Source organism: Rhinopithecus bieti, unplaced genomic scaffold, assembly GCF_001698545.2.
Source record: "Rhinopithecus bieti isolate Rb0 unplaced genomic scaffold, ASM169854v2 scaffold_566, whole genome shotgun sequence".
Classification (NCBI taxonomy): Eukaryota; Metazoa; Chordata; class Mammalia; order Primates; family Cercopithecidae; genus Rhinopithecus; species Rhinopithecus bieti.
The window spans coordinates 3150226-3164479 of NW_016803334.1; positions in this window are offsets into that span (position 1 = coordinate 3150226).

Genomic DNA, 14254 nt, shown 5'->3' on the forward strand with positions numbered 1-14254 from the left:
TGGTATTAATTAGTAAAATTGTAAAGATGTAAGCTTTAGTTCATCAACCTCTAAAAGGGAAACGGGGAGAATGCTATCATGAAAACCTCCAGGGAAGAAAGGGAAAATTTTAAAAATATATCAGTTAGAGCTCTCAGCTGAGAGGTCACATGTAATTTCGTTAGTGTGATCTTTCAGAGTACTTTGATGCCTCTGTCTTAAAGGCAAGTTGATGTCAGCAAGACCCTCCAATATATTAAAGCAAAAATATTCAACCTAAATGTCTGAGAGAACAATATCACAAAATTGACATTGCTGGTGAAAGCCTACCAAATCAAATTTATAAAAAAAGATTATAAAATGTTTTATAAGCAAAGGTCTTTCTACATGCTTAATAATATTTCTGCTAATGGCTTTCCTCTCCTAGAATTCCCCCTTTGTCATTTGATTTCTTTCATGTATCGCTCATGCATCTTAGTTCTTCCTAGTTTCTCTCAGATGTTACTCAGTGAATTAGAACCATTTGGCAGGCAGCCGTATACTACCTGTAATGAAGAGTTGTGATTTTACTTAAGTTCTCTCTCTTAAAGATAGAATTGTTATCTCTGTGTTAGACGAGGTGGATGTGCAAAGCTTACCAGGGTAACTCTCTTAATGGATATGTTTATTTTCCATAACATGAATTGTGGTGACAACTAAATCAATGAACACAACTGCTGACCACTTCTAATAATGCCATGTCCTAAATAGGTATGCTATCGAGCTTACACGCAACGAATCTTTGAATCAGTAATTTATGACTCATCGATTCTACCTCCATGTTTTATTGCCACTAGTTAAAGCAGCACGCTTCTTTTTTCAGATGATGAAACTGAAAAATAGATTTTCAAGAGCAAGGTGCACTTGGGAGTGCAAACCAAAGTCAGATCATGGAAGAATCTCTTTGATCCTAATTCCCTGAATCACATACAGGTGTCGGACCTTCTTAGACTCCGCTGATATTAACTAGGTGAGACAAGAGGTGACTTGTAGGACCAGACTCTGCTGTTCCAGTGTCTTTCCTACAGCAGTACTTCGCCCTGTCACAGTGTATAAAAGGCCCTCAGAGAACAATAGCACGAGCATTCCTTGTGCTTTATGCACAGCAGAGACAAGAAGAAATGATTAGTTTATTTTGTAAATGTAATTTAGAAGGTTTGTACACTATGTGCACATATCCTTTCCTGAAAGTCACAGTAAAGTATTACGTTTCTTTCAAGCCCAACTAAATACAGTTTTTGCTGACATTCAGTTGAGAAGTGTAGATGCATAAGAATCAAACATGTTAGAGGGAAGGCCCACACTTAGTTAATTTATGGGGGTAGTTTAGACTTGCAGGGTTACATGAGTGAATAAAAACTTATCCAGATGCTGAAGTCTACCTTTAACCCTATTTTCCCCTGCTCACAAATAATATACCAGGATGTAAATAATACAATCGTGTGTACTATAGGGCAGGTGTGGGGCTCACTCCTGTGATCCCAACACTTTGGGAGGCTGAGGCGGGTGGATCGCTTGAGGCATGAAGTTCAAGACCAGCCTGGCCAACGTGGCAAAACCCCGTCTCTTCTAAAAATACAAAAATTAGCTGGGTGTGATTACAGGCACATGCCTGTAATCCTAACTATGTGGGAGGCTGAGGCACAAGAATTGCTTGAATCCGGGAGACGGAGGTTGCGGTGAGCTGAGATCATGCCACTGTACTCCAGCCTAGGTAACAGAGCGAGATTCTGTCTCAAAAAAAAGTGTACTGTAATATAACATAATGAATACTTTAATATATTGTTATAATGTAATATAACATAATTAAGACCATTAGATTTAGAACTAAAAAACTGGATTTAAATCCTTATTTCCTCCCTTAGAAACTTTATGTCTTTAATAAATTAACTATAAGCTTCAATTTCCACATTCGTAAAATGTGGATAATAAATGTACCTACCTCATAGAATTGTTGTGGGGATTAGAGAAATTATTTATACCACTGCTAATCCAGAGCCTTGTGCATATTAGGACTGATTTCTAAAAGCTCCTTGAATTAGGTCAGACGGAAATACATTTATTTAAAAAAAAATCCCAAACTACTCATATGACCCAATCAAATTGATATGTCAACAATACCAAACATTTGTTAGAAAATGAAAGAAGAGATATCTGTGCATTTTAAACAAAGCGAGCTATTTATCCACATCTCTCAAGGCTGTCAAAACCAAATTATTTCTGGTTTCTCACTGTCATATTTTCACCTAAGACCTAATGAGAAAAGAAGAGAAATGAGGGGAGGATGAGGAAGGATAGTCACTATTGGGTCATTTGCTTTATATTACTTTTGATAACAATGTGTAGTATTAAAACATGACAATAGTTGACCCTTGAACAATATGGGTTTCAACTGCATCAGTCCATGTATGTGCAAATTTTTTCAATATATTTATTGAAAAAAAAACTCAGAGATTTACAAAGATTTGAAAAAACTCAGACAAACCATGTAGCCTAGGAATATTTTAAAATTAACAAAAAAGGATGTCATGAATGCATAGACTATAAGTAGTTACTAGTCTATTTTATCATTTAGTACCATAAAAATATATATAAATCTATTATAAAGTTAAAATGTATTGAAACTTACATGAACACTTATAGACCATACAGTTGTCATTGCGAAAAATGTAAACAAATGTAAAGATGCAGTATAACATGGAATACTATGCAGCCATAAAAAAGAATGACAGCATGTACTTTGTAGCACCCTGGCTGTGGCTGGAAGCCATTATTCTAAGTGAATTAATATAGAAATAGAAAACCAAATACAACATGTTCTCACTTATAAATGGGAGCTAAACATTGGGTACTCATGGATATGAGAAGGGCAGTAATGGACACTGGGGACTACTAGATGGGAAAGAGAAAAAAGTTGAAAAACTAACTATTGGGTACCATGCTCACTACCTAAGCGAAGGGATTATTCATATTCCAAACCTCAGCATCATGTAATATATCAATGTAACAAACTTACACATGTTAATCCCTGAATCTAAAATAAAAGTTGAAATTATTTTTTAAAAATATAGTATTCAATGGTAACTGCATAAAGTTAACTGTAGTTTATACTGTTCTATTATAATAACTTTGTAGCCTCCTCTGGTTGCTATTGTGATGAGCTTAATGTTAGGAGTATCTGCTTAAAACACTGTGATGCTAATCATCTCCACATGAGCAGATCCTTGTGTTTTCAATAAATTATGTTATTGCAGTAAATGACAATCTTGCAGTTCTCACGTATTTTTATGGTGTTAGTGCAATATTGTAAACCTTGAATAACTCGATGGTACCCATACAAAGTTGGGTACACTAGTGATGCTGGAAGTGCTCCTCAAAAGCAGAGAAAAGTCGTAACATTACAAAAAAAAGTTCAACTTCTTGATATGTATGATAGACTGAGGTCTACAGTCACAGTTGCCTGCCATTTCAAGACAAATAAGTAAGTGTAAGGACCATTGTAAAATATATATTTATATAAAGCTGTCACTGCAGTTACACCAGCAGGCATGAAACTTGCACTTACTGTGATATACATTTTTATCTTGTGTTGAAAATGCAGTTTTTATGTGAGCACAGGATTGCTATAAGAAAGGCATACGTATTAACTCTAATATGATTCAAGAAAAATATAAAGTCATTATATGACAATTTAAAGCAAAAGGAAGGTGAAGGATCTAAAGCTGGAGAATTTAATGCCAGCAAAGGATGGTTTGATAATTTTAGATAAAGGTTTGGCTTTAAAAAAAATCAAGGTAAAGTGAGAAGCGCTTCTGCTGACTAAGATACAGCAGATATTTTCAGACATCATTAAGAAAATCAGTGAGGAGGAAGAATAATTATGTGAATACATTTTTAATGCAGACAAAACTGCTCTATTCGGGGTAAGGGGAGCCTCAAAGGACATTTAATTAGGAAGGAAGAGAAGTGGGCACCAGAGTTTAGGCAGGAAAGTGTAGGCTAACTCTACTGTTCTGTGAAAACACAGGCTTCTGACGAGGACTGCCCTTATCCATAAAACAGCTAATCCCCTAAACCCCAAGCCTTGAGGAAAAAGATAAATATCATCTGCCATCTTTTGCTTATACAACAAGAAGGCCTCAAGAGGAGAACCTTTTTCTGGATTGGTTCTATTGATTCTTTGTCCCTGAAGTCAGGAAATATCTTGCCAGTAAGAGACGGCCTTTTAAAGTTCTTTTGATATTGGACATGGCCCCTGACCACCCAGAACTCTATGAGTTCAACAATGAAGGCATAGAAGTCGTCTACTTGCCTCTGAACACAACATCTGTAATTCAGCCTCTAGATCAGGAATCATAAAGACCTTTAAGGCTCATTATACACAGTACTCTATGGAAAAAAAATTCTCAGTCTATTATAGTGAACCCCAAAAGAGAAAGCACCATGAAAATCTGGAAGGATAACACCATTGAAGATGCCGTTGTTGTTATAGAAAAATCCATAAAAGCCATCAAGACTCAAACAATAAATTCCTGCTGGGAGAAAAAACCCACAAAACTGTGTCTAGATGCTATGCATGATCTCATAGGATTTAGAACAGAACCAATCAAGGAAATAATGAAAGAGACTGTGGATATGGCAAAATTAAAAAGTAGGGGATGGAAGCTTTCAAAATATACATCTTAGAGAAATTCAAAAGCTAATAGACACCAAACCACACCAGAGGAATTCACAGAAGATGACCTGATGGAGATGAGTGTTTACAATCCAGCGCCAGATGGTGAAGAAAAAGATGAGAGGAAACAGTGCCAGAAAATAAACTTACATTAGGCAATCTGTCAGAAGAATTCCAATTATTGAAGACTGCTTTTGACTTCTTTTATGACTTGGATCTTTCTATGATATGGACACTGAAACTAAAGCAAATGGTGGAAGAAGATTTGGTACCATGTAGAAATATTTTTAGAGAACTGAAAAAGCAAAATGATAGACAGGAATTATGATATGTTTCTGTAAAGTTACACCAAGTGTGCCTGCCTCTCCTGCCTCCTCTGTCAACTGTTACACCTTTTCCATCTCTGTCACCCCTGAGATATCAAGACCACCCCCTCTTCTTTCTCCTCCTTCTTAGCCTACTCAATGGGGAAACCACAAGGATGAAGACTTTTTATGATTCACTTCCACTCCATAAACAGTAAATATATTTTCTATTTTTTATAATTTTCTTAATAACATTTTCTTTTCTCTAGCTTGTTTTAAGAACACAATATATAATACATATAACACACAAAATATGCATTAGTCCAATATTTATGTTATTGGTAAGGCTTCTGGTCAACAGTAGGTCATGAGTAAAGTTTGGTGGGAGTCAAAAGTTACACGTGAATTTTTGACTGCACAGGAGTCAGTATCCTTAACCCCCACGTTGTTCAAAGATCAGCTGCAGTTCTATTTAAGCAGGAAAAAAATTCTCAAAATTCTAAACCAAAACATAGAGGATACATTTTACTTCTTGGCAAAACAAGATACCCATTTTAAAATCTAAAAGTATTTCCCATGCTTAAACTGATGCCTGATCTCCCTTTAAGAAAACCACCTTTGCAATGCTTAATAGATATTAAGTATTATAAAATATTCACAGTAGTATTTGCCTACCCCTGTAACTTTTACCATAAAATATAATATTTTGAAATTCAACTAGCCTCATGTGTAAAGGCATTTAATTTTGGTTTGAATGACTTATTTCATACAAACAATAGCATGGATCGAACATGCATCTGCCTTCCATTGAGTTGCATGAATTAATTACAGAACTACTGCCTACCACTATTGAAGTCTCTAAAATATGCTACATGAATCATTAGTAATTTCTTTCAAGTATTTGTGATTTTAGAATTACTTCTATCTCATTTCTTCCTATTCTTTAGCTCTGTAATTTTCTCACTCCTTGATATAAGTGAACACTATTGTTACTCCTGAAGAGACCTAAAAGAGGAGAAAACAACAGAAACAATGACAAAAACTCTAAGAAGCTACTATGCTGGCTCTATAAAAATAATCTTATTTTACTCAAATATTTCAGAGTTACATTTGTAACATTACCATTCCACGTATGTAGATTTCTTCCTTGAACTTCTATTTACTGAAGGCCTAGCAGGCAGAACACTGAGATGGACGGGCAGGTAGAGACAGTACGGTGACTCACTTAGGCCCATGCTTGGCACCTACATTTTAGCTAACTTCAGTTAACACCCCCTCTCCCAACCTAATTCTAGTTTGAATTCAAGACTTAACTTACATTTTACCTTTTCCTTGAAAGCATCGCTCACCCTTCTCTACTCCCCTATACTATTCTTTACAAAACGGTAGCATGCCACTTAAGACAGTTTCATCATCAACTGTTCCTGGACTAGTATCCCAGAAAATCAAAGCTCCGGGAGAACAGAGTAAGATATGCGTCTTTTAATTCTTGGTCCCAAGCACAGTGCCTGGCACACAGCTCAAGTTTATGAACAGACAAATTAATGAATGAGTTAGGAAGCTTCAGTAACTAATAAGATTAGCATGGTATACATATATATAACAGAAACAGACATTCATGGACATTGCTACTTTCTTTTAGTAACGTTTCATCTTTTCACAATTTTATTTTAAAAGGTTTTCCTAGGGCAGAAACTTTAGCATTTATCAACTTCATGATAACTGTAAAATCAACAACCAATATTTTCAGAACACTCATAAAAATGAGATTAACAAAAAAGAAAAAAAAAATAAGGATGGCCGGTCAGAAAAGAGAAACTGAAAGAAAATGAGTTCTGTTCTACCTCAGTTAATGGTAATATATGTCTTCAATGAATTCCCTTCCCTCTAAGCCAAGGCTCTCCCTTTGTCATTGTGATTACTAAACGCATGCTAGTCTGCTGGTTAACTGATGATTCTGACACAGCACACACACAAGCACTGTTAATCCTTTACTCCTACAGCCTTTACCAGTGTACACAGTGAACACTGAGGTTTTGTCATCTGGGAATGTTTTTAGTTTCTTCTATTTCATATTTGTATTCAATGTTAGAAGGATTTACTCCTATTGGGCATCACCGACATGTTTCTAGATTGTCACCAAGTCCATTAGAAATACTACTAACTATGAGAAACATTAAGCTTGAGATTCTATAGTTTTATCATTCTTAATTGAAATGAATTTCCCCAAAATTAATCTAATAGGTCATTCCTAAAGAATTCCTTATGCACCTATGTAAAGACGACTCTCTGAGTGTTTGAAAAGAAAGTAGAAAGCATGCTTTGTTACCTCAAGGAGTTTATATTCTTATTTTACAGTGTTTCTGTGAGTTGTAAAATTGTAAATTGACTGCTTTTCTGAGATCAATCCAGATTTACTCTCAATTAATATTATATCCTAGATGAGAACTAATGAAATATAGATTTTATTTTCATGGAGTAGCCACTTATTTTTCCCTTTGTTTTACTCTCCTGTCTAATGATTCTCAACCTACCTTGCGATTTATGTGACAATGCTCGCTGTTTGACCTCAGCATCTGCTTTCCAAATGCTTCACCACGTGCCCTGATTCTGCGCAAGACAGTGAAAAATTCTTTCTGAGATGTAAGGGATGATCGGCAATTTAAAAATATATATTTTCCTGTGTCCTCACTTTCTTCTGAGAAGTCTTTCATTCTACTTCTGAGTGAGTTGATTGATTTCGAACTAGTTTAAACTCAAGGTCTAGAGCAACAAGCTGAGAAAAAATGATAGAGAGATATTTTTAAAGTGCATTGGTTTTATCTTCTGATTCATTCAATAGAAAAGCTCTTTTATGGATAAAAGTTCCTTTTTGTAAGCTGTAGTACTCTCAGTTACTACTGGAGTGAAGCGTTACAAAAAAGAAGAAACTGGCGAAATGCTGACAGTTTAATACACATTAAATGTAAAAGATGCAGTGAATGTTGAACAGGAATGATTTGGGCTTTATTTGCGGCATTATTTCTTCCTCTTCCTATGTGTGTATGTGCATGTATGTGTGTTTCCTAATTAGTTCAATAAGTGAAGCAGTAAGCTTTACCTGTGAGTAGTGATCGTATAACAGATAAATATAGACACGTTTAAAAAGAAAACCTGACCTTCAATAAAGTTAACAAAAAGGTGAAGTTTTCTTTCCATTCCTGCAATTAGAATACCTCTGCACTACTCTTAAGTAAAATTACGAGCTGGTAAAATGTTAAGAAACTCCTCAAAAGATCTCCTTCACCTCCCTGATGTCTTGAAGTGTCATCAAAAACTTTCCACCTTTCCTTTAAGGCTTTATTTCTCATACAAATAAAGATATCCCCTGAGAGGGATAGAATATTAAGTTGTAAGGCATTTCCCGTTCAATATTCATGTTTCTGAGGAGGTCAACTCATAGAATGCTTGGAGAAGCTTTCATACAGTAATGGGGACTCTAGTGGAAAAACAAAGATGTTCAATCCGTCAAATATTCTCGATGTAGAAACACATTACATTTGTTAGAGAGCATGCGATGAGAAATTACATTCGTCTTTGGGCTCTTTGTATACTGTAGATGGTATACGAACGTGATGGAGAATATGCTTTTCCCAAAGTACATTTTCTGCAATAAAGAGCTAATTCTTTGAGATCCATTTATTCCTTATCTTATTTAGTACTGCCCAGGACAATTTAAAAAGCCTTGATTTATGTACTTGAAACATTTTCTATGTACAGGCATACCTCAAGGATATTGTGGTTCTGGCTCCAGACCACTGCAATAAAGTAAATGTTGCAATAAAGGAAATTACACAATTTTTTGACTTCCTGTACATATAAAAGTTATGTTCACACTATACTGTAGTCTGTAAGTGTATAATAACATTATGTCTAACAAATGTGCATGCCTTAATTTAAAAATACATTATTGCTAAAAAATGCCAATGATCATCGGAGCCTTCAGCCAGTTGTAATCTTTTTGCTCGTGAAGAGTCTCGCCTTCATGTTGATGGCTGCTGAATAATCAAGGTGGTGGTTGCTGAAGGCTGGACTGGCTGTGGTAATTTTTTAAAAACTATGGCAACAATAAAGTTTTCTGAATTGATTAACTCTTCCTTTCATGAAGGATTCTCTGTTGCATGATACGCTGTTGATAGCATTTTACCCACTTAGTAGAACATCTTTCGAAATTGGAGTCAGTCCTCTCAAATCCTGCCACTGCCTAATCAAGTAAGTTTATGTTATATTCTAAATCTGTTGTTGCCCTTTCAATAATGTTTATAGCATCTTCACCAGGACAATATTCCATCTCAAGAAGCTACTTTCTTTGCTCATCAATTAGTTTTATAATGAGATGACAGTAATCCAGTCATTTAGCAGGTTTTCTTTCTGAAGTACATTTTTTAGCAATAAAGAGCTAACTCTTTGAGACCTACTTTGAGGCTTACTTCTAATCCTAATTATCTTGCTATTTCCACCCCATCTGCAGTTACTTCCCCCACTAAAGTCTTGAGCCCCTCAAAGCCATTCATGAAGGTTGGAATCAACTTCTTCCAAACTCTTCTTCCAAAAGACTGATGTAGATATTTTGACCTCCTCCCATGAATTACAAATGCTCTTAATACTACCTAGGATAGTGAATACTTTCCAGAGATTTTCAATTTACTTTGTCCAGATCCATCTGAGGAATCACTGTGTATGGCAGAAATGGCCTTACAAAATGTATTTCTTAAATAAGAGTTGAAACTCTAAATTACATCGTGATCCATGGGCTGCAGAAAGAATATTGTGTTAGTAAACACAAAAACAACATTAATTTCCTTGTACATCTCCATCAGAGCTCTTGAGTGTCCAGGTCATTATCAATGAAGAGTAATATTTTAAAGAATCTTTTCTTTTCTGAGCAGTAGGTCTCAAGAGTAGGCTTAAAAGATTCAGCAAACCATGCTGTGAACAGATGTGCTGTCATCCAGGCTTTGTTTTTCCATTTATACAGCAGAGGTAGAGTGCATTTAGCATAATTCTTAAGGGATCCAGGATTTTCCAAACGGGAAATGAGAACTGGCTTCAACTTAAAATCAAAAGCTACATTAGCTAGAGTCAGCCTGTCCTTTGAAGATTTGGAGCCAGGCACTGACTTCTCTCTAGCTATGAAAGTCCTAGTTGGCATCTTCTTCCAATAGAAGGCTCTTTCCTCTGCATTGAAAATTTGCTGTTAGCCTAGCCACCTTCATCAATATTGTAGCCAGATCTTCTGCATAACTTGCTGAAGCTTCTCCATCAGCCTTTTACCTTGCACTTTTATGTTACGGAGACAGGTTATTTCCTTAAACCCCATGAACCAGCTTCTGCTAGCTTCAAACTTTTCTGCAGCTTCCTCACCTATTTCAGCCTTCAAAAAATTAAAGAGATTTAGGGCTTTGCTTGGATTAAGCTTTGCCTTAAGAGAATGTTGTGGCTGGCTTGATCTTCTATCTTCCAGACCACTAAAACTTTCCCATATTAGCAATAAAGCTGTTTTTCTTATCGTTTATGTGTTCACTGGAGTAGCACTTTTCACTTCCTTCAAGAACTTTTCCTTTGCATTCACCATGTGTATAACTGACACAAGGAGCTCAGCTTTTGTTCCGTCTCAGTTTTGGGCATGCCTTCCTCACTAAGCTTAATCATTTCTACCTTTTTATTTAAAGTGAGAAATGCGTGACACTTTCTTTCACTTGAACACTTTTCAGGGGCTATTGTAAGACTGTTAATTATTCTAATTTCAAAACTGTTGTGTCTCAGAGAATATGGAGGCCTGAGAAGAGGATGGGAGATGGGGGAACAGCCAGTCAGTGGAGCAGTCAGAACACATAACACAATTATTGATTAAGTCTACCATCTTACACAGGTATGGTCCATGATGCCCTAAAATTATTTTAAAAGTCACATCAAAGATCACTGACCACAGATCATCATAACAGGTATCATAATAAGGAAAAGTTTGAAGCATTATAAGAATTACCAACATGTGACACACAGACAAAAAAGTGACCACATACTATTGGGAAAATTGTGCCAGTAGACTTTCTTGATTCAGGATCACCGCAAACCATCAATTTCTTAAAAATGCAGTATCTGTGAAGTGCAATCCAATGAACCACAATAAAATGATGTACGCCTGTATCAATATTTTTCTATTCTTTATGATCACACATACAGATATCAGATCTCATGGAATTCAAGTGCTTGCAGCGAAATGACTATCACTGTTACTTAGGTCACATTGTCCCTGAACATGGACATAAAAGCTTAATTTACACTTTTTTCATTAGTGACCCCCTGTGCTTGAGAGGGCTTCCTATCAAAGATGTTGCCTTACAGAGCATCCACCACCAACACCACTATCCTCTTCCCCTGAATTTGAAATTCTTACCTCTTAATCAAAGCCCATCGGAGGCCTTTTAAGACAATAATTCTTGTAGAATATAGAGGAAATAGTGTTGACTTCCTTAAATTCAACAAAGACTTTTTTCTTTTCCTACTATTTTTATATTAGAATTACCAAGGCATTTTTTTTGTTGTTGTTGTTTTGTTTTTTTTTGAACAGAGTCTCACTCTTCTCACCCAGGCTGGAGTGCAGCGGCACGTTTTCAGCTCACTGTAACCTCTGCCTCCCATGTTCAAATGATTCTCCTGCCTCAGCCACCTGAGTAGATTACAGGCACGCACCACCATGCCCAGCTAATTTTTGTATTTTTAGTAGAAACGGGGTTTCACCATGTTGGCCAGGCTGGTCTTGAATTCCTGACCTCAGGTGATCTGCCTGCCTCAGCCTCCCAAAGTGCTGGGATAACAGGCATGAGCCACCGTGCCCCACCCAGGCTCTTTTTAAGAAATGTTACCTATTGAAGGTTCTAATACTATGCATTCTTTCTGTATAAACTAGACGGTCTCTCCAATCAATCTCTATTCCTTTACCCTGTTTTACTTTTTCTGTGTAGTATTTATTACCACTTGAAATTATATCACACGGCTGGGTGTGGTGGCTTACGCCTGTAATCCCAGCACTTTGGAAGGCTGAGGCAGGCAGATTGCTTGAGTTCAGGAGTTCGAGAGCAGCCTGGCCAACACGGTGAAGCTCATCTACACTAAAAATACAAAAATTAGTTGGGCCTGTTGGCCATGCCCATAATCCCAACTACTGGGAAAGCTGAGGCACGAGAATCACTTGAACCCAGGAGGCAGAGCTTACAGTAAGCCGAGATCATGCCATTGTACTCCAGCCTGGACAAGAGTGAGATTCTGTCTCAAAAAAAAAAGAGAAAGAAAGAAAGAAAGGAAGGAAGGAAGGAAGGAAGGAAGGAAGGAAGGAAGGAAGGAAGGAAGAAAGAAAGAAAGAAAGAAAGAAAGAAAGAGTATCTCACATTTATTTTTGTATTGTCCATCTTCCTGCACTAGAATATAAGCTCCATGAGGGGTGGAGACCTTGTTTCATTTACTGATTTTTCCTCAGCACCTAGAGCCATTCCTAACCTGGGCCATCATAAACACTCAATAAATATGTGTTAAATGATAAGCTCAAGCGATTTAGTAACTAGTCTCAGTTTCAAATACTACCTAGTTCTTCATCACATCATACAGGGAGCCTGCATTACAAATGGGACCATATCATAGGCCACAGGCCTATTGGGACTGAATGAAGGTTTAGAAGCAATGACTGAGGCCTGCTGTCATTGAATAATATGTATTTAGATTTTTCTTGGTAATCACTAAGCTCCTTTGCATTTTAGAGTTACAATTATTTTATCGATAATAAATAATCCATTGGTCTTAATTTAGACTAGCTTTTAGCTAATGACTTAAAGGTGAAAATGTTCATTGCCTATTATCGAGTACCTTAGCATATTTACATCTTTATGTGTTGACATCTGAAAAAAATGGGGTCTCATTATAAAGGACATTTCATAAGGCTGCAGGGTTTTGAAGTGAGCACCATTAAAAATATAAAGCCACAGAGAGGGTTTATCATTTACGGTAAAAAAGTGTGAGCATATGAATTCCTCACGAATCTGTGACTGCAGGGATGTGCCAACAACGATTGTGGCAGCAATGACTGAAATGCTTTACAGCATTCTTAGAACACCTCACAGCCCTGCTCTCTGCAACGGTCCATAGTGTACAACAAGAAAACAGGGACCACAACAGCCAGAGGGAAGGGGATGTTTTCAAGAAAAATGAGACATTTTATGCATGGAAGGTGTTATCTGCATAATTGGGTAGAAAGTAGCAAATGTTTTAAACAGTTCATTTTGATCATTATTGTCAATTTTGTTTTGTGTATTCAGAGAAAAGACACAAACTAGAGATTTAAAGCAAAAGATGTTTTTGTTTAAAACTGACTCTAAATCTTAGAAATGTGCTTGGAAAATTGTTTCTAAAAACATGAAGGCGCAAAGGGACTACCATAACATGTATACTAATCCTAGTCGACTGAATACACTTACTGAGCTGGACGGGCATTAGAAGCCTCTTCTACATTTCCATGTCACTTACTTCCTGCCAAAACCAGGTACCATGGGATGAGGAAAAGGGAAGTGCTAAAGACAATGGTTTAAAAAAGGAACACAGTTCTAAATTAGAGGTTGCATCAAATGGTCTTCTTAAAAGATATGATGGGTAGCTAATTTCTAAGACATGAAAACTTTTCTATACTATTATAATAACAAAACTTTTAGTGTGGTTCATACAAATGAACAGGAATATGTCAGTTCTATTATTTGTAATTCAATGAAGCAGCAACACCTAGCAGATAGAAAGCACTGTAGTGGGCGTTGAATAGCTGAATTCTAACAACATATGACTTTTCTTTCAATCATTTCACATGTTCGTGTTTTAGCATCTCTTTTTTAAAGGTAAAGAAGATAAACCTGTTCTAAGAATAATCTGGGAATACACTAAAATGACAAAGGTTGCACCTCTGATATTTTAAGTATTGTTGATCTTGATTACATAGCCATAGCCAATATAATGTAACCTGGATACGTCATGCAAGAGACTAATGAAACATCTAATAATTAAAGAAATCAATCTTTGATTTTTCAACTCCATCAAATATAAAAGCTATAACTATAATGTCAACTCTCTTAACAGGTAGCCTAAGTCTATGTGTGTTCTACATGTTATATAATGATAGAGAAACGCATATTGCTTCTTTCATTCTTTTACTGTCCTTTCTACTTTCTTGCCAAAGTGG